Source organism: Bos indicus, chromosome 3, assembly GCF_029378745.1.
Source record: "Bos indicus isolate NIAB-ARS_2022 breed Sahiwal x Tharparkar chromosome 3, NIAB-ARS_B.indTharparkar_mat_pri_1.0, whole genome shotgun sequence".
Lineage (NCBI taxonomy): Eukaryota > Metazoa > Chordata > Mammalia > Artiodactyla > Bovidae > Bos > Bos indicus.
Window position 1 is genome coordinate 69,933,375 of NC_091762.1, and position 19,949 is coordinate 69,953,323.

The window sequence follows — 19,949 nt, forward strand, 5'->3', positions numbered from 1 at the left end:
GCAAACGTCCGCCGGCTGCCGAACAGAGAAGCCTCGCCTCGGGTCCGTCCCTCCCCCACGTCCACCCCCCCAGCCCCCAGCCCCCCGAACCTCCCGACTCACTCTCCCGACCTCGCGATCACCGCTGCAAACACAACAAAAGCACGACTCACATCGCCTTAGGCTCGAGGCTTCGTCTCCCAAATTACGGTCTCCATGCCTCAGGTTAAGTGAGCTTGTGGGGAGGGGAGGCAATGATTACTGACTAACGCCACTACGTAATAAAAAAAAAAAAAATTGCCGGGTTTGAAGATGAGACTGTTACAGGTAATTTCTGAACCTCGTTTAGGAGCCCAAACAGCTCGCGTTTCAAGGAAACTGCGATTCAGCTGGTCTGGCCGGGCGTCGGGTCGCTCACCTTCTCAAGGGGAACTGCCAGCTCCAGCACGTCCTTTTCTTCTAGTTTACACACAAACATCTGATCGCTTTTCCAATACATGGCACTGCTAGGGCTGCTTATCACATACCAACTCCAGAGGGTCAGAGGCTGTCCGTGTCTGCCGATCTGGCCCCCTCCCCCGCCCTAGTGCACTAATGAAAGCTGACACACCAAGAAGAGTAAGAAGGCTGCAAGTCTTCGTCCAAAGAGGCCGCTGTGACCGTAACCACTCCGATGAACTGTTCCTAAGATTCTTTCCCCAACTTCATTGAGCTCTGCCCCTCTAGGAAAAGGGGGGGAAAAAAGTTTTGTTTTCCAGAGGGTGGAACCTTACATGGAAGGAGGGAAGAGGGTGTGTGATGAAAGTCTTTTCCAGGAGGAATAGCCTCACCTCCTTCAGAAAAACCCGCCTTCCCTACAAGTTAAGATCGTTATCAGGACAAGCCAACTTACTCCAGATTTAGTATTAAAGAAGGGAAAAAAATGAGACTGGCCAGTTAACTTTTGACTTTAAAAAAAATCTGCGCTCTGCATCTGCCGTGGCTTTTTAATTCTCACTCCCTAACCAAAACCTAAACAAAGATTCAGGTTACATCTCTTTCTGCAGCAAGCTGAAGGGGAAGCGGAGGTCTGGGTGACTCGAATGTTTTAGTCATTCTCCTGAAAGGAGCCGCTCTCCTGTCTAGCCATGGACCGCGACGGCTCCCTGGCAGCCTGGAGGCTTAGTTATCTAGAGGTTCGCACTCCCTTTGCGAAAAGTTTTCTCATTAAGATAAAGAAGGAACATCTGAGCAGCACAAAAGCTTTGCTACTAAATTTGAAATCAAGGCTACAGGAAAGACCAAAAAAAAGTATGTTGCTAATAGTATTGCTGTTTCATCTCATCCTGGGCAACACTGAAGCCCTGAAAACGGCCAGCTTCTGCCTCAAATTTTGGCTGCGGATTTGGGGGGTGGTCCTCAGAATACTGGTAATTTTGATTAGAATTGGAGGGTGTGTTTGTTTAAAAAACTTCTTTATGGTATACATTTTACTTCATTATGTAGTGTGTAAAGAGGAATTTGATAAGACTAACAATTTTTATTTCGAATTTCCCCCTTTTAAGAAACAAAACAAAGCAAGCCTCTGAAACAGTAATATAAGACTATCTAGGAGTCTCTGTTTCTTAAAGGCCTTTAACAAAATCATATAATGTTGCTTCAATAAGATATATATTTATAATATTATCTCCTTGCCTTATTGTCTAGAAGAGGAAGATCGAGGCGTTCCCACCCAGACTCTACAGCAGCAGGCTAGAGGGAGGACAATGGGCAGAGATAGACTTGCCGGTGATAAAATGCGCCCATGTAACAGCCTGAGACGGAGCAGCGACTGCAAATTTAGTTTTTCCTCCATTACATTTTTCTCCCATAAACACGAGGGTCTCTAGAGCATTTTCCTAACGCCATTGTTTTCTTTACATGAAGCTGCGCCCACGTTAATATTAGCTATCCCCCTGCCGGTCCTCTCTGGGAGCTCTCGTTTAAATTTACGGAGGTGCGGGGGAAGGGGACAAAATTGAAGGCTTGGGGTGGACCGACTTCTCGAAAAGCTAACTTGTGCTTGGAGAACAGAAAAACTTGTGTTTTTCATCAAGGGCCAAAATTAGTGTTTTTGGAAAAATCCACATAATGCATTTTCCATGAAATAGCATCAGTCTCGAGATAGCTCTTCTAAATGGAGAGAGTCCTGCATAATGTTGACTATCAGGCCGTGTATAGAGCAGAACTGAAAGTGGAATTAAAAATAAAGACCGAATTCGGCTATTTAGTTACAGTCTCTACTTGTTAAGGGTCTGCAAAATGAATCTGGGGTACTGTTTGGCTACCATCCGGGAAAATAAATCGCGGGGATCATTTGGAGATTCGGGGAGCGCTGGAGCTGTCTTGGGAAGTTAGGGCGGGGGCGCGGGCGTTCATGCGGTCTTTCCACCCACCCTCGCCTAATCAGGCGGCTCTCAATCAGGTTTTCAAAATACTAATCTTGATCTAAGAGCTCCTATCTCTGCATAAGTGGAGGAAATGATTCGTTTTAGAGGCTTCTGGGTTTGGACAAGAAGAATGATCGTCAGACATAAGAAGACCTAAAAGACTGGTCTGGCGTCCGCTTTACTCCTGGAGCCCGGCAGGACACCTACCTTTCCCACGGGGTAATTGCTCGCACCCAGCCTTGCTCAGTAGGCCTCCGGGTGGTGAATTTATTTGTGTCCCAGGTGGTATAGGCCTTCGGTCGGGGGTCGTGCGTGGAGGTGGGAGGAGGCGAGTGATGCGCAGGTGTTTGCTGTGAATGTCAAGGCTGAGCGTCCTACTCGTCCAGGGCCCAACCACCTTGTGACCCCCAGTCGAGGGCGAGCAGGGGGTCTTTCCTGCACAGTGGCCCCAACTTCTTGGAGCTCTCCTCACACTTCTTACCCAGGCTTCTCCTCGGCTCCGACAATGGAAGAGTTCGCCTGATGCTTCGCAGAGTACCCCTTCCTACCTTAGGTGCTTGTGCTAAAAGTCAGGACTCTTTTTGTCTATGGAATGAGGGTTTTTAGCTCCGACCCCAACTGAGACCAATTTTGGTCGCGAATAAGGATAGACCAAAAAAACATCATCTTGTGTGTCTGCAGGTGGGTAAGGAATCGCCGAGTTGGAGCGATTCCTGCCTACTACCTTGAAATTTCTGGAATGCCCACCTCTCCTTAAATGAAAACCGGGTACCTAAGCCCACCTAGGGGGCAACCAACACCCAACCAACAGCCTTGACGGATAGGGCTCTTTGCAAGGTTGGGAGAAAGAAAGCCAGAGACTTGGGAGTGCCTCCTGCCCCAGGCTTTGGGGCGCTCCGCTAGTTGGGAGGTGCAGGTGTGTCCCCCTAAAGCTCGAGGGGTTCAGGGCAGGGGTCTGGGTTGAGCCAGGCCTTGATTGGAGGTCCATGGCTGGAGAGCGGGAACACCAACCCGCCCTGACCCCCACAGCTTCCACTCACCGCGAAGAGCTGCCTAATTGGGCTCCGAGCAGCTGCGAAATTTGTAATCGCCTAATAAGCCTTCCACCTCGGTAATTCTTATCAAAAGGCATAAAACTGATATTTTCACACTCGGCTTGCACCACAGGAGCCGTTTATAAACATCCTTCATCAGTGGGATGGAATTAAGCCTGCATTGACAGAGGTCTCTGGAACTCGATATTTAAAAGCAATAGATCCGAATTAGCAAATTATTACTTTAAGTAAGGAAAGTCCCCACCAACTTGACTATTGAACCTTTTGCCTTTGAGCTCCTCGCGGTGAGTAACCATATGTTTGAGAAAACTTAACCTGGAGTTTTCGCGGTACTCAGGCAATCTTCGGAATCTCGCTTCCTGAATCCGCTACCGCCCCGGCTCTTAGCCCTCCCACCAGCCTTCCACGCGCTCGAGTCAGACTTGTGTAGACATGGGGGAGACACTGCTGCGACACGGACGAAAACACAGTCAAACGAGACGCGTCCAGGACTCCCGGGCTCGAAGGCACAGGGCCAGTACCAGCGACTGGGGCCCTGCATCTTCCCGGGCCGGCGGCTCTCGCTGACCACACCCCTACCCCTAGGTATCCGCGCCAGGGATCGGCGAGAGGACGGTCGGAGGGTGGAGGGCGAAAGACCTCTGAGCGGTAAGAAGGCACTGCTTCTGGGTGATTCTTGTAGTGACCTCTTTACTCCTAGCGCTCAGCCAAGAGCCCTCTGAAACTGCGGAGGTCACACTTGATTCAGAGTATCCTTTGATTTTTGACCACTTCGTCTGACCATTATTAATATTGATCTGGAAAAGGACTGATGGAAATAGCTTCCAGAGTTTTTTGTTGTTTTGCCCTGCCCCCGCCCCCAAATTACCCAGGAAGCCCCGTGACCCCTCAGAGAGAGCTGAGCGGGAAATGCTCTCACCTTGGGACTTACCGGTCCCAGGCTCCTTTCCAGACCTTGTCACCCAGTTTCCGAGGGAAAGGAAAGGGCGCGTTTATTCATGCCAGCGGAGGTCGCCCAATGGTGGCGAGAGCCTCCGTCTGAGACCCACCGATCTCTCCCCCACTGCGGGCCAAGGCCGAGGCTGGAGGGTCTTCCCCGGGAGGCTAGCTTGGTGTGCACTGGACAGCCGGGAATCACGGCGCGCAGACCCGGCCTCCTCTTCGGCCCCGTTGGCAGTCTGTTACGCCAACTGCTGTCGGGTGAGCCGGCTGGGGCCACTTGTCACCAGTGGGTCTAGAAACCCACCAACTAAAAACCGAGTTCCGCGACCGAAAGGATTGTTTGTGTAGATTCCGTGTTCCTTTCCAGGCGGTGCGCTCATCCCCTCCTCGAGCTTTCCCTCCTGAGCTCAAGTAAACTTGCGCGGTCCGCTGCGACAGGAGATAGCGGTACCGTTTCTCCCAGATGGGAAAGAATTAGAAGTCGTATGCAGCCCGAAATTAGGCCGGGCGCTGTCTGGGACGCTCCCGGGCTAAATGCTACTGCACAAAGTGCAGAAGTCCACTACATCCTTTACTCGTTGTGACATTTCCAAGCCGACAATTTCGTCTTAAGCACGCTTGTGGCTTGGAGCTGCTGATTTTATATGCATTTTATCGTTCAGAATAAGCAATAGGGCAGGACCAGTGGAAACCCGATTCTAATCTGTTTCTACAGACCTCTGCCCGCACAGCTCTGTAAAAGCCAAACTAGGAGTTTGAGAGAAATAACAACTAAGTCCTTTCTCCCCAGCTTTTTATTACACATCCGAGGCCACCGAGCTGATCTAGCTCGGAGCTCACTCATCTAGAAAGAGGACGCAGGCTTCCCCTCATCCACTCCCCTCACCCCCTGTTCTCCAGGGATCCCTGAGAGTTAACAAAAACCCAGCAAGGGAGGCAGGAGAGCCAAACTTCATCCCAGTGCAAAATCCTGGGTCCCTGACGGCATTTCCTGGGTCGAGGGGGGGGAGGGGATGGTGGCAGGGAGCTGTGTGAGCCTCCCATTTGCAGGCTTCGATCCTGTTTTGATAAGAACTTGCAGCTCCGTTGTTAGTGTGGGTGCACCCAACAAGTCCATGAAGTGTCACCCTGCAACCTCAGTGTCGAGGTTTCTACCCCCCCCCCCCAACATTTCCATGTCCCATTGTTACTTATCCGATGTAACTTGTGAAATGATAATTTGAAAGAAGCCTGCAGAATAATCTTGAACCATAATTTTTCATGTTAAATAACCTTCTATAAGGATTTCTTCTAGAGGAGACTGGCTCTGGTAAATATGGCAGTGCTTTCTCCCTCCTCCCTTTCTTCCTTCCTCCCTTCCTCCTCTCCTGTCTGCTTGCCTGCCTGCCTTCATGGGAGATCAGGGTTTAAGAGCTACATGTTATATTAAGAGCACAGTTTTTGAAGTTAATCAAATGGGGACGACAGCACTAATGATGTTGAAATATTTTCACCAACAGATATACAGTAGCTTCTCAATGAATGTAATCTTCTTCTACTCCTCCCTCCTCCTCCTTTGTCACCCAATAGCTGTCTAGATGCGAGGTGTCACCAACGGCTTAATTCCCCAGGTGAAGGGTTCAGGCCATGCTCCTAAGCCACCGACTGTGATTCCAGTTGGCCATTTTGAGTAGTTCACCTGCTCGGATTCTAATGCTGAAGGAGCCTCCCAGTGCTGCCGGGGCTCTGAAGAAGAACTCACAGCTGCCAGCCACCTCTCATCAGGGCATCTCAGCCCAAGTAGGCATGTGAATAACTTTTCCTCCCACTGCTCTATTTGGGGGTTAATCTGGCGCATGTAAATGATTGGCACCCTGCCTTCTGTCAGTTTGCAGAACTTCTGAATATTGTTAAAGTAGCAATATTCATAGCTGTTGCTTTTTGTCAAAAGGAGCTGAGGAGCATAACCATTCTTCAATAACTTGCCAAAGGCCACTTTACCAGGTTGAGTCAGAATTCGAACCCAGACACCGAACGCTGAGGCCGACTTTCCTTCTTTTTTAAAAGCCCGCCTCCTAACCATTCCAGGATGTTGTCCTTGAGGTGAGCTCAGAAAAGGACGCGTTTAATCAGTGGATTCATTTACCCCAACTGGAGACGGTTTTTACATAGTTCAGTTGACCTGGGTTGCGGCTCCAGCACAGGTGGTCCAGCTGTCAGCGCTTTGCCCCCGCCGGCTTCCTGCCGAGTTGACACTGCCGGGAATCCGGTATCCAGTGGGAAAGAGCGCCCCCTTCCTTCTATTCTTCCCGGTGCGAGGTTTAAAAGCACAGAATGAATAATTTGGAGTGTCAAATAAGCTGACCACAGGGGTAAAAGAGTTGAGCTTTTAAATAGGTGGTAAAATTTTTCTCCTTTCCTTTGCAAATTACAGAATCCGATGACTAATCATAAGCGAGTGGGTCGAAACCTGGATTGAATAAATGACCAGTGCTCTCCGTACCTCCTGCAGTGTAAAGGTCGGCGGGCACTCACTTCCTGAACTTTCCTCTGGACACTTTGACCAAAGTTCGGGTCACTGAGTCTCCGGAGTCTACAGAAGCCTCGGTGCCCAGCTCCAGCTGTGCAGTCATGTCGCTGCACCCTGTAACACCACTACTCCGGAGAAGTCTTTACAAGTAGTTTCCCTCCTAGAGAAACAGGTGAATAAAATTGACTCCAGCAGATCTTTGACAGCTCCAGGCTTCTGTCACTCTGGAGGCAGGAGCCATGTGCTGTTCTGACTCTCTAGAACCTAGTTCAGTATGTTGGCACTGGGCAATAAAGGATGGCTTTTTGAATGAAAAACTACAAATGTGTGTGTTGGCAGGTACAGAGGGTTTCATGCCTTATGTACTCTTAGTTCCAGCTTCCTGTTTCTTTACAGTGGCACCTTCTTGCCCAGGACCCAAATCTTTTAATCCCTTAGAAGAACAAGGTAAGGAAGGGCATAGATATTCTATTTAATTTGAGGGACTTGCCAGGCTCCACTTTTCTTCTAGGGCGAGGGACTTAAAATGGCTCATTTGGGCCCCTCTGGATCATCCTTCAGCTTTCAGTGTTTGCAACTGAAAACCTACTGTGGGTGCTTCAGAGACTACCGAGGTCTGAGCCTCAGTTAAAGGTGAGGACACTAATGGGACAAAGAATTGAAACATATTGGACCCCAGAAGCCCAAAGAAGGCCCATGGGCCTTCATGGGCCCACTCTTGACTGCACACATGGAAATGCTGTGTGTGTTGGCCTGACCTAAGTTGATCTATGTTTTGGCTTGCCCCAGGGCAAAAAGGGAGCCTGGGGTGGACAGTCAGGATGGCAGCTGAGGTCACTCAGAGCCAGATGGTGGTGCTGTTAGGCCTCTCCGGCTTGGGAAAGAGATGCAACCCTGTTTACAGCCTGCAAAACTACTGAAGAATGTGGAGGGGAGGCACAGGTGATGGTGTATAATCTTAAGCTAGGTAGATCCATGTGCCACAACCGCACCCCCCTGCCCCCTGCCATGCCCTGCCAGGGCATAATTGTGTGCCCTGGGTGCCTCAGCTCCCTCTCTTCCCAGACCCAACTTCTCTCAAGCCAGGATAGCTCTGGAGCAGAAACTGTAGCCCCAGGGGACTGTTTGACTAGGGTCTTGAAGGGCTGAAAGAGATCTGTTGGTCTGGGATTACTGCACTGGGAATTTACACCAACACTAAGAGAAAAGCCCTAGGGTTTTATCTTGAAAACTGGGGTCTCTTGACAGACACACCAAGAAGATTTGCAAATTTAGCCACAGCCGCTGCAGGCAAAGAAACACAGGGAAGAACATAGTTTCTTCCTTTAGAAGAGCATAATCTTATTTCCTTCGAATAGCCGCCCAACCCCCTGGAGGCACTCAGAGCAGCGTTTGTTATTTTGTTTTGTTTTTAAAGGGTGCCTATGCATCTACTACCTTTCAGAAATAACTCCTAGACTTGCTCAGTGCTTAGTGTGCCTTTATCATTTTTGGGGGTTTCACAGTCACCAAAAACAGAAGGCACGATTTCTTGTGGCGTTTTATAAATAAATGCCTTTTCAAGGTGTCTTCCTCCTTTCAAAATACTTTTGCCCTGCTTCAATAATTAATTTTAGCGATATTGTGGGGAAAACCTCTCGCGTTACAAAACGTCTAGATCAGTCCATGAATGTCTGTCTTTTAAAGGTCAGCGTAGAAAAAAAATTAGTTAATAAATTAAGCCATAATTCTCCATTCTTTATACTGTGCCCCCACCGCCACCCAGGCTGAAATATCTTTTTTCCTAAAAATGTTTTGTATTTTTAGAGAGGAATATGTGCATGTATGTAGATACTCATAATAAAGAATAGCATTTATTGTTTAGCATCCCCTATATTTAACATATGTTGTCACCTATATTCCTCAGTCATCAAGGAGGTAAGCCTGAAGTTTAGAGGAGACTCAAATTCTCAAGACATATTTGCAACGGATTCTAGATGCAAACCAATTCCAAGGTGTTAACCACTGTACTATACATAGAGGATATTGAGTGAGCCTGGCCGGGTATGAAGGCCTCCCTTCCGGCTGGTTGGACATGTGGCTCCATCCTTGCTCTGGAGTCCTAGAAGCCTAAGTTCTCTTAAGAGCTGCGGGAATGGGGGACAGCAGGGGAGGCTTGAAGGACCTGACTGATGTCTGTTAGTCAGGGCCCAGAAGCAGAGCCAGGGTGGGAAGGGGAGGAAGGGCTAGAGGGGTAGGAAGCTGCGGGGGAGCGAGGAGGGAGAGGAGATAGATCGCGTGCTGGGAGAGCACTTTCTCATCGCCAGGTCATAAATATTGTTGCATTTCCTTGGAAACCCCAAACCTCTACGCCCCTAGGGGCTGAAGCCCTTCCCCTCCAGCAGCGGCCTGGGTTGGTTCGGCCGGCGCCTGCCTTCGGAGGTGACCTCTCCGGAACGGCCATTGGAGCCCCGCTTGTCCTCGCGGCGTTCGGGGCGAGGTTCCCAGCCCCTTGGCTTTGGTCGCTGCCGGTCGGCGGCCCCGGGGCAGGCTGGGAAGTTCCTTGCCGCGCAATTCCCTGCCGCGCGGTGCACCCCGGGAGGCGCCGAGGCGATGCGCCGCGAAGAAGAGTGAGGCCGAGTGCCCCAGCGACGTATCCTAGTCCCAAAGCAGTCCCTAGCATCCAGCGTGAACCCCCACAGCATTACTCCAGTCTCCTGGAGAAGGTGGGAGGAGGGTGGACCCGACTCCAAGCACCGGAATGCCTACCCCAGGCCAGGCTCTGAGTTAGGCTGGTCGCCCTGATGGGTTTGACCGCCGCCCTGCCCTCCTTGCGCCCTTTTCCGTGGGCGGAAACCTTGGGTTTCAAATGTGAAACATTCGTCTCCTGGAATCACATCCGGATTCCAGAGGATGTTAAGGCTTTTCTTTCCCGGGGGTATAAAAAATAATCAGCGCCCGAGGAGACTTAAGGCCCAAGCCCTTCTGCCCATCAACTGTCTCTGCCCATAAATAGGTAATTCTTCTTCAACCCTTGCAGTCCCCAGAGTGCACATCTTGGTATCTCACTGAAAGCTGTTACAGAAGAGAGAAAACCTAAAAGCCAAGCCTACTATACACCAGGCCATGGGGGCCTGACGAGGTCAGAACAACGTGTGCCTGAAGTGATCAGTAAAGTGGTCAGGCTCGAAATGCCCACGTCGGGAGTGCAGGCTGGCTCCAGACAGATGTAGACCAGAGTGTTATGTCCTGTACTGCTCTTTCTCCAGGAGTGGCCTCTAGGCAGGCAGGTCAAGGCCCTGGAACTCACCCACATTTGGGAGGGGTGGGTTTGGCTTTAGGGAGGCGTTTCTAGGGATTTGAATTTCTTCTACTTGGTTTTGGTTTCTGTGCCAGCCATAGAGGCCCTTGGTACTTTTAAGATTGTTGTGCAGTACATGAGCAAATACTTATAACTGGCCAAACACTTGTATAACAGCTCTAATAAAAGGTGTGTGTGTGTGTAAGAGGGAGAGAGAGGGAGAGAGAGAGGGAGAGAGAGGGATTTTTCTGGGCTGATGAGAATATTTTCAGTTCCAAGTGATGTATAGAGGTGCTTTGTTGTTGTTGTTCAGTCCCCAAGTGTTGTCTGACTCTTTGCAGCTCAATGAATTGCAGCATGCCATCTAAATTTTCGAGATTAATACAAAAACTTATCTCCTTTTTATGTGATCACTTTTTAAAAACATGCATGAAATTTTATGTTCTTAATTCTGGCCACCCTGATAGAGGTTTAATACCAATGCATAAGAGGAAGCCAAAGGGAAAATATTTGTATGCCAACCTTGGTCTGGAAAAATATCAGTAGCATTTCTTATTTGACAAGGAAATGCATTTGCTCACCCTTTTCCCCCCCTTTCTTTTTCATTTGGCAACGGCATCATTTTTAATATATATCCCATGTTTATTGTTTCTGTTTGGTACTTTGGTCATTTACAGCACATCTGTTTCTGATATTGTTCCTGTGTTAAGCATACACTATTGTGTTAGTAAGATTTTACACCATCTGTTTAAGAAAATTCTTGCCAGTGCTATTTGATGCCCAGTTGAACTTTAGCCAAACTTCATTTTATAATGTTCTCTCAGTCCTGAGCATATATATAATAAACTTTAATGAAATTATGCTTTCATACTTGCTGATAGACATCAGAAACTCATTTGCCCAGGTCAACAGTAGTTTAGCTAAAAGTTAAATAGGAGGAACAATATTAAAATAGTAAAAATGTTGAAAAAAAATTAAGAAACAAAACTATTGAATTAAGATCAAATAATCACCCAAATAACTGTTACACACACACACACACACACACACACAAAGAATTTGAATGTGGCTGTTGGGAGTTCATGTATGTTTCTGATGATTTATGTATTTCTTCATTATATATATTAAACTTGGCAGTTTGTATTTTTGACATTATTCCCAAAGGTGTGACAACTGGTTTGAAACATAATAAAGTAGAATAACATTATAATGTGACTATATCACATATATATTAAATTATATTAAACACATACAAACTCAATAATTGAGCCTAACTAAAATTATATATATATATATATTTTATCATGTGTACACTCATAAAGGTTTTTCACTGTATCATCAAAAGGTAATAGGCAATGTTGCCCACTTGAGGCCTCTTTAAAAGTAGAGTTATTTAAGGAATTCCCTGGTGGTTCAGTAGTTAGGACTCCATGCTTTCACTGCTGAGGAACCGGGTTCAGTCAAAAGAAAGAAGTAGAGCTGTTAATGACAATTCAAAAAATATTAAAGTACTAGTATCTATATTTGTTGGCTAGGCATATATATCTAATAGTGGAATAATGATAAGACTGGAATTGGCTTGAAAAAAGTGATTACTGGCTATTTTCAAGTATCTTTTCTAGAACACCATACTCCTATTGATATATTTATCTATTTTGTTTACATACAATGTGTATGTGTATATGCCTTAAAAATGGTAATTTCACATGATTTTATGTAAAATTAAAGTACAGAAATAGAAACCATAACACTTGGGTTAATAAACTTCTGACATTCATTCCCCAAAATCAGCATTCTTCAATTGACAAAAACATGTCCTTTGATTTGAGTTCTGCCAAAAGCAGATTGTCACAGCCTTTTGCTTTTTACCTGGACAGAATGTTTTTATAGCAGATGCTATGAGCAAAGATGTGTCCATTAGATAATTGCTTAGGGGTGTACAGTCTCTCTATGTTTGTTTCTTTAGGAAAACAAACTTTGTTTTGGTATATTTAATTTCTAAATAAAATGTATCCATAGTAATTGACATTTTTAAGCAAGAGAGTTGGAATTTAGTACTGTTTTACCGTGAGATATATCTGGTTATAGAACTGGAACCAGCCTCATAGCATTTCTCCCTATATATACACTTTATCAAGTTCTACATTCTCTTTAAACTGTTTATTTAGATGTCTCAAATGTAACCTGTAAACCTTTTTAAATAACTGATGTTAAAACAAACCTTATGAATCTTCACACGTCTGGTTCCAATTAATCTGCTTAGACTATTTAATGGATAAAATAACAAACCTAATTTTGTCAATCTGGAGTTCTGCACTAACATTCTATGTGCCTCTTTAAGGTCTAATGCCTTTTCCTATACATATTTAATCCATAGTTATCCTCATGTAAAACCTGGGATTAGAAGAGAAATTAACTATATGCATTTTCTTAGAAGACTGTTTTTCAGCTTAATCAGTATAAAAGTGAGATAGTCTCAAAATTATGTCACTAATTATTGAAAGGAAACTATGTACATCTTTGTGAATTGAATTCATCAGGTATCTACAAGGCACCAGGTGCTGTGGATACAAAAAAGAGTAAGACATGGGTGGTCCTTGCTCTCAAAAAATTCCCAATCCATTAAGGAGATGGACAAAAATAGAACTAGACAAAAATAGAAGCTTCTTCCTTCAATTCTATTATTGCCTATTCCTTGGGTTTTTAACTGATAAAGTGTCAGATGATCTTATCATAATACTTTGTATAGGTTTTTAAAATCATTCATAGAATTTATATGGAATTAAAGTGAATGAATTTATATGGAATTAAAGCAAACTACCCCCCAGAATGCTATATGGCTTCTGAGATAACCAATACTTTTGGTACTTCTTCAGGTGTGGGAAGAGGACAAAATTAGCAATGTTCCTGAAACATCTGCTCAATTATTTTGAGTCTTGCATCATAAATCCTCAGTCTGTTGTAGAATCTGTTGAATGAGTAGTAGTAGGGCACCATATTGGAGCTGAAGAAAAAATTTAGATTTGTTCAGTTCCAAAATCTGGAACAGCTCCTTTCCTCACACTTTCTTCATCTCCTCTACAAAATAATCTTAGATTTTATTGCTGAAAACTTTTACAGATGATTGGGAGGGGAGAGAAGGATTCTACAAAGACTATCATTTAAGGCAACGGATGATTGAATTTAATATTTGCTATTTTTTTCAACATATATTTGCTAATTTGGGGAATTAATTATTCCAAAACTACATGGCAGAATTTATTTTTCATACAAATTGGGGATTAAATATTTAGCAGACCTTTGTAAAAAAAAAAAAAGTTGAATGCTTTTGTTTTGTTGGGAATATAGAGTAAAAAGAGGTAAAGTTTCCTTAATATGTCAAAGAATTATAGTCAAGTTAATTTTAATTACTCTCTAATACTTTTAGAAATTGAAGTTTACTTTTCTTCTTTTATATACATTGATGAAAAATATCAGGAGAGAAGAAACAATCATCTGATTGAATTAATTGAGTGCCTTTTACCCTTGAGGAAATATTGCATTTTAATTTTCTTTTGTTTAATCATGGTTTTTGAAGTCTATACTATGTTTTTTTCTTTTAGAGGCTATTGCATCTCTAATACTCATAGATCTATTTATGTGATCAGTTGATTCCTACTGGCTATTGCCACACACTTCATTTCTGATTCTCTTCATTTTACTTAACTCAGTGCTTCTTAAGAAGACAGAATGCTGATATGAAAGCTTTTACAGTTGGAGTCTGCTGACCTGTATCTCAGTTTTAGCTCCTGTTCTTTTTTAGTTAGTTGTGTGGTTGTTGTTTGTTGTTGTTCAGTCACTCAGTTGAGTCCAACTCTTTGTGACCTCATGGACTGCAGCATGTCAGGCTTCCCTGTCCTTCACCATCTCCTGGAGCTTGCTCAAACTCATGTCCATTGAGTTGTTAATGCCATCCAACCATCTCGTCCTCTATCATCCCCTTCTCTTCCTGCCTTCAATCTTTCCCAGCATCAGGGTCTTTTCCAATGAGTCAGCTCTTCACATCAGGTGACCAAGGTATTGGGACTTCAACTTCAATATCAGTCCTTCCAATGAATTTTCAGGGTTGATTTCCTTTAGGATTGACTGGTTGGATCTCCTAGCAGTCCAAGGGACTCTCAAGAGTCTTCTCCATCACCACATTCTTCACATCACCACCATTCTTCAGCGCTCAGCCTTCTTTATGGTCCAGTTCTCACATCCATATATGACTACTGTTGTGTCTTGTTGAAATTACTTAACTTTCTAAGCCTTAGCATCTATAGTTTGAGGTGGGGGAGATCGGGGTCTTCAGAATAAGTCATCATTGAAAATCTTTCTAGCTTTTAGAGTTAAGTCACTGTTTACAGATTTTTAAGAATTTTTCTCAAACCAGCTTTGAAATCTCTTACGATAGTTCTCCAAAAGGAAATTTTTCTTCAGGTTATAATCCTGTTTAAGAGTATCATCATGTTATAGTTATTTACTGAAATCAAGTTGAGACTGAACTCTGATCTCTAACCTGCATCAGTTCCTTCTACAAAGCAAGCTCAGAGTATGGATCCAAAACAGAATGAGAAATCCCCAAACAGTCTTCCTCATTCTTCTGTTTCTTTTCACTCAACCTTTAAAACCTAGTTTAAATGCTACCTTCTCACTGAGCATTTCCATTCAAGTTGGAGGTGATTTCTCTTTTCTTTGAGCTGCATATTCATCAAATTGGGCAGTTGCTTGGCTGTATAATTGGTGTCCACTGTAGGCACAGCTGAATGTGATTCTCCTAGTGCTATAGCTCTGGCATTCTGTTTTTGGTGAATCAGCCTTATACTTTGATGTTAAATAAACCATGGTAATGATGCAGGTGAGGCAGAGCTAAGAACTGGTAAGGTGATCTGATAGATCATTTGTTAATTAGCTCAACATATTTGACTTCTCTTGTTTATTTCTAGGACACTTCTCTCCCATCATGAGTGTGACATGTATTTTTTGGTTTGTTTCCTGGTGGTCATAATGAATTTGGAGTGAAATGGCCATCCTCAATTCAGGGCTCCTTAGTTGATATTTGTAGGGCAGCAGAATAAAGTCAAGGATGAAGACTGTGGCCATGGAAGAGACTAAAGAAAACTAGGACACTGTAGGCTTGGTTTGGAGTGTGATGATGTTTTACTTTCCAAAATATAAGTTTAAAAAAAAACTGTCCAGTGTATTTCCTGACATTAATTATGGTAGTAAAAACATTGGCATGGCTAATATTTCTTGAGGTGATGGACAACTCAGTAGCAGCTGAGTAGAACAGAAGTCTCATCGACCTGACTGGCTGAGATCTGTAACCCATTTGACAGCTGCACAGGATTACTTTCATTCTCCCCAAGGTATAGGTTATTTCCATGTAAAATAATTCCATCCATGTATTTTAAATGCTATAGTCTTATGCATGGATTGATCTAATTGATTATCAATATCTGTTGCCAAATATTAAAAAGTAAGAGGGATAAACATTAAAATTGCCTTACTAACATCTGTCCTACTCTTTATACCACTGTGGGAGCATGTAGTTTACTCAGGATTGATTCTAAACCTAGGTCCAGGAATGGCAAACTAATGGAGGTAAACCTATTGTCACTGTGATTTTTAAAAATTGAGTTATAATTAATCAAAAATATTATATTTGTTTCCAATGTGCAGCTTGACTGTGATTAATTCAGGGATGGCTACAGGAAATTAAACTCCATGAAGATATGTAATCTGTTTTGCTCATAGCTGTATTCTCAGTGCTAAGTCTCTTCAGTCATGTCTGACTCTTTGTGACTCTATGGACTGTAGACAGGCTTCTCTGTCCATGGGATTCTCCAGGCAAGAATACTGGAGTGGGTTGCCATTTCCTTCTCCAGGTGATCTTCCTGACATAGGGATCAAATCCAGGCCTCCTGCGTTTCAGGTAGATTCTTTATCCACCGAGAATAGTACCTGATATACAGTAGGTGATCAGTGAATATTTGCTGAAAGAAAAATGAAGCAAGGTAGTCTGATCAAAATGATTCTTGGGCATTTTGTTTGATCCTCAGAATTTGGGGAGAGTCCCTATTTTCCATAGCTATTATCTCAGAAGCCTGTAGCAAATGTATATATTTTGTGGCCACGAAAGAAATGCCCAAAGGTGAAACTGACATATGGAGGAGCTGCTGCTGCTGCTAAGTCACTTCAGTCGTGTCTGACTCTGTGCGCCCCCATAGATGGCAGCCCACCAGGCTCACCTGTCCCTGGGATTCTCCAGGCAAGAACACTGGATTGGGTTGCTGTTTCTTTCTCCAATCATTTGGAGGAGAGAGGAGGGCAAAGCTGAGAAAATGAGTGAGAAACAGAGCCTCTGTGTTAACCTGTACCTCTGGTTCAGACTACCTTGAATTAGATGTTTTTAGTTTGACCAAGAGCATCCTAAATGATATATTTTGAACAGTTCAAGGTATATAACAAAGAACAGCTAGCACAATGATTAGCTCTTTTCCTATACATACTGAGTTTTCAGGTTGAGAGTTTAAAGATTTGAATACAAAACTACCGTCAGACAATCTTCGACTGAATTAGAGTTTTTGGTAAAAACACCAAGACATGTGAAATCTTAATAGTTTTCATGTTCTGGTTGAGCCAGACTGCCTTTAAAAAATCAAATATTTTTTAAAGTATAACGAATTTTTTCTAAATCCATAGGTGTAGTGAGTGTTAAGTAATGCATTCAGTTCAGTTCAGTCACTCAGTCTGGTCCAACGATTTGCAACCCCATGGACTGCAGCACACCAGGCCTACCTGTCCGTCACCAACTCCCAGAGTTTACCCAAACTCATGTACATTGAGTTGGTAATGCCCTCCAACCATCTCATCCTCTGTCATCCCCTTCTCCTACTGCCCTCAATCTTTCCCAGCATCAGGGTCTTTTTCAATGAGTTAGTTCTTCACATCAGGTAGCCAAAGTATTGGAGTTTCCAGCTTCAACATCAGTCCTTCCAATGAACACCCAGGACTGCTCTCCTTTAGGATGGACTGGTTGGATCTCCTTGCATTCCAAGGAACTCTCAAAGAGTCTTCTCCAACACCACAGTTCAAAAGAATCAATTCTTCAGAGCTCAGCTTTCTTCACAGTCCAACTCTCACACCCATACATGACTACTGGAAAAACCATAGCCTTGACTAGACGGACCTTTGTTGGCAAAGCAATGTTTATGCTTCTTAATATGCTATCTAGGTTGGTCATAACTTTCCTTCCAAGGAGTAAGCATCTTTTAATTTCATAGCTTCAGTCACTATCTGCAGTGATTTTGCAGCCCCAAAAAATAAAGTCAGCCACTGTTTCCCCATCTATTTACCATGAAGTGATGGGACCAGATGCCATGATCTTAGTTTTCTGAATGTTCAGCTTTAAGCCAACTTTTTCACTCTCCTCTTTCTGTTTCATCAAGAGGCTTTTTAGTTCTTCTTCACTTTCTGCCTCAAGGGTGGTGTCTTAGTTTTCTGAATGTGGAGTTTTAAGCCAACTTTTTCACTTTCATCAAGAGGCTCTTTAGCTCGTCTTCACTTTCTGCCATAAACGTGGTATCATCTGCATTTCTGAGGTTATTGATATTTCTCTTGGCAATTTTTATTCCACCTTGTGCTCCATCCAGCCCAGCGTTTCTCATGATGTACTCTGCATAGAAGTTAAATAAGCAGGGTGACAATATATAGCTTTGACGTACTCCTTTTCCTATTTGGAACCAGTCTATTGTTCCATGTCCAGTTCTAACTGTTGCTTCCTGACTTGCATACAGGTTTCTCAAGAGGCAAGTCAGGTTGTCTGGTATTCCCATCTCTTTTAGAATTTTCCACAATTTGTTGTGATCCACACAGTCAAAGGCTTTGGCATAGTCAATAAAGCAGAAATAGATGTTTGTCTGGAACTCTCTTGCTTTTTCAGTGATCTAATGGATGTTGGCAATTTGATCTCTTGTTCCTCTGCCTTTTCTAAAACCAGCTTGAACATCTGGAACTTCACGGTTCATGTATTGCCTAAGCCTGGCTTGGAGAATTTTGAGCATTACTTTACGAGCATGTGAGATGAGTGCAATTGTGCAGTTATATCTAAGTTATGACCAACTTAGACAGCATATTAAAAAGCAGACATTACTTGGTCAACTAAGATCTGTCTATTCAAGGCTATGGTTTTTTCAGTGGTCATGTATGGATGTAAGAGTTGGACTGTAAAGAAAGCTGAGTGCCAAAGAATTGATGCTTTTGAACTGTGGTGTTGGACACGACCCTTGAGAGTCCCTTGGACTGCAAGGAGATCCAACCAGTCCATCCTAAAGGAGATCAGTCCTGGGTATTCATTGGAAGGACTGATGTTGAAGCTGAAACTCCAATACTTTGGCCACCTGATGCGAAGAGCTGGCTCATTTGAAAAGACCTTGATGCTGGGAAAGATTGAAGGCAGTAGGAGAAGGGGATGACAGAGGATGAGATGGTTGGATGGCATCACTGACTCAATGGACATGGGTTTGGGTGGACCCCGGGAGTTGGTGATGGACAGGGAGGCCTGGCGTGCTGCAGTTCATGGGGTCACAAAGAGTCGGACATGACTTAGTGACTGAACTGAACTGAACTGCTTCTGCTACTAAGTCGCTTCAGTCATGTCCGACTCTGTGCGACCCCACAGGCTGCAGCCCATCAGGCTCCTCTGTCCCTGGGATTCTCCAGGCAAGAACACTGGAACATTGGAGCCATTTCCTTCTCCAATGCATGAAACTGAAAAGTGAAAGTGAAGTCGCTCAGTCATGCCCGACTCTTAGCGACTCCATGGACTGCAGCCTACCAGGCTCCTCCATCCAAGGGATTTTCCAGGCAAGAGTACTGGAGTGGGGTGCCATTGCCTTCTCAGATGAGTGCAGTTGTGCAGTAGTTTGAACGTTCTTTGGCATTGCCTTTTTTTGGACTTGGAATGAAAACTGACCTTTTCCAGTCCTGTGGTAATGCATAGAAAACTGAATATGTTCCATTTAGGTAAATTCGATTTTGTGGCTTTTTCCCTGATTTTGGTATAATAAAAGCACGTGTATTTACACAATGGTATATACATAGTGCTGAATAAAAAATTGAAGTGGCTTTAAACTAGCTCTAATGTAGAATATAGTTTATATATCAGAAATAAAGCATGTCATTATCTACCTTTTTTGTTATATATTTAAGATCTATTTTTAGAATTATTAAGTCTATAGTAGAATTGAAGCCTTAGGCTCTCCTCTGAAACATAGTTACTAATTTTAACACAAATCTGTAATGGTTTGAGCTTAACCTGAAGTTAAGGTTCTTTATGACATATTCTATATGACAGACTATTAATAACTCAAAATTTAGGCCTTTGTCATACCTTGCTTATACATATTCAGATTAATTTTGGTTTTATAAAACTTCGAGTGTGAAGACACTTACAAAGATTGCTAGTTTGAGATACCTGCACTAGGTCTTTAAAAAAATCTGAAGTTAGAGTTGAAGACGCAGCTGTGCTACTTACTAGCCTTGTGGACCTTTCTATGCTTCATTTTTTATTTAGAAAATTAAGATACTAATGACTTCTTGGACTATCTTAGAGGGTCATTGTGATGATCAGATGAGATAGTGTATCAAAGATGTCTATTAAAGTGTAAAGCAATAAACAATTCTTAGGTAATCTTATCAGTTTCTAAAGCATAAATTGTGGGAGCATATTCTAAATGCAAACAAAAAATGAT